This window comes from Pundamilia nyererei, unplaced genomic scaffold (genome assembly GCF_000239375.1).
Source record: "Pundamilia nyererei isolate P.nyererei 1_Seehausen unplaced genomic scaffold, PunNye1.0 scaffold00058, whole genome shotgun sequence".
Taxonomy (NCBI): Eukaryota; Metazoa; Chordata; class Actinopteri; order Cichliformes; family Cichlidae; genus Pundamilia; species Pundamilia nyererei.
The window spans coordinates 1,324,657-1,326,462 of NW_005187459.1; positions in this window are offsets into that span (position 1 = coordinate 1,324,657).

Below are 1,806 nucleotides of genomic sequence, written 5' to 3' on the forward strand. Positions count from 1 at the left end.
TTGACACTTTATTCATCATGCCTTCTAACGCCCATCACATTATTCACACAGGGCATGATTAATTTACTACAGTCTTGAACGCATTTATGCCCCAACCTGCAATAACTCTATTTAATAAAAATATGAAAATTGTTCATAATAAATTGAGACTTTGCTTAGCTTAGTTTTACTTAGTTATCCTGCTAAAATCAGCCATCAGAAGATGGGTACATGGTGGTCAGCAACAATATTCAGGTAGTCTATGGTGTTTAAACAATGCTCACGTGGGACAAAGGGAACTGAAGTGTGCCAAGAAAATATTATCCACACCATTACACCACCACCAGTCTGAACTGGTGATACAAAGAAGTATAGAATGTATGTTTTCATGTTATTTGCACCAAATTCTGACCCTACCATTATAGCAGATATTTCAGAAATTGAGTCATCACTCCAAGCTTGTCCCATTGTCCCATCAAGTTACAGTTACCCTCACATCAGCTTGAAGCAATCTTGCCATTCTCCCCCAACCTCTGGCACCAACAAGGCACTTTCACTCAGAGTAGTACCCTCACTGGAGATTTTCTCTTTTTTGGCCCATTCTCTGTAGATGAATGTGTGGGGAAAATCCCAGTAGATCAGCAGTTACTGAAATACTCAAATCAGCCTGTCATGCAACTACCATGTCATGTTCAAAGTCACTTAAATCCCTGTTCTTCTCCATTCTGATGCTCTGTTTGGTGTCTTTACTGAGATGGTGTGTAATAATAATAAAAAGCTGGAAAAGCCATATTATATTTAATGAGATGCAGATGGCAGTTATTAGGCTGTATCTCTGTCAGCCACTTCTCCTTTTTGGACAAAAAGTGGACCTAGTCGCAGACACTGGCGTCAGGCTTGATACACTAACACAACAGATATTTAAATGAAGTTACTAGTAACAGAAATCCCATGTGAAACTGTCAGGATAGGATCAAGAAGCACTGATACAAAAAACTAAAGGGCTACAAAGAACACTGGGGAAATGCATATATAATACAACAAAGACAGAAAGGCGAGATATGCAAATTAAAGAAAATGAAGCATTGGTGATGTTGGGGGGCAAAGGCAGGAAATGAAAACCACAATTAGATACACAGGGACGCCAACATCCATTGAAAAATAGGAAAAAAACAAAAATAAACTCATAAATATCATAAATAACTCATAAATAAATGATTGAAACAAACAAGAAACACAAAGGTGCACAAGAAAACCAACGAAGACAATGACAGGTGCTCACAGGGAGCTGCAGGTGGTGGGGCTGAAGTTGTGTAAGCTATTGAACGCTGCTTGTTCAGAATGGGATGTGCCAAACATACATAACAACTGCACATGGCAGAATTAGATGTTCTTTTTTCCAGAGAAATATCACAAAGGGTACCTTCACAATATTACTCATAGATAATAGACCGCGTAGGTGTGTCCTCGACTTAACTGTGACTCTCTTGTCAGCCTTTTCTTCCTTCTGCAGGATCCAAGATTATTATGGGATTGGTGGAGCATTCTGTCATGAAAAAGGGGAACTTCTCCTCGGGGAGAGAAGACCTATTTGGCGGGGAGGTTTTCAAGCACTTAGATGCACGACTTTAGTCTGTATTACAGCTTCCTATGTTTGTTTTCTAAGGTGTATTCTAACCTTTATCAGATTCACCACTCGCCCAATACTAACCCTTACCCAAAATATTAAAACATTCGTTCGCTTTACAATGTAATGACTCACATTGTGGTGCTACCTTTTAGTCTCAATAAAACTTTAGGTCCCCACAACATTGAGTAATACCTGTG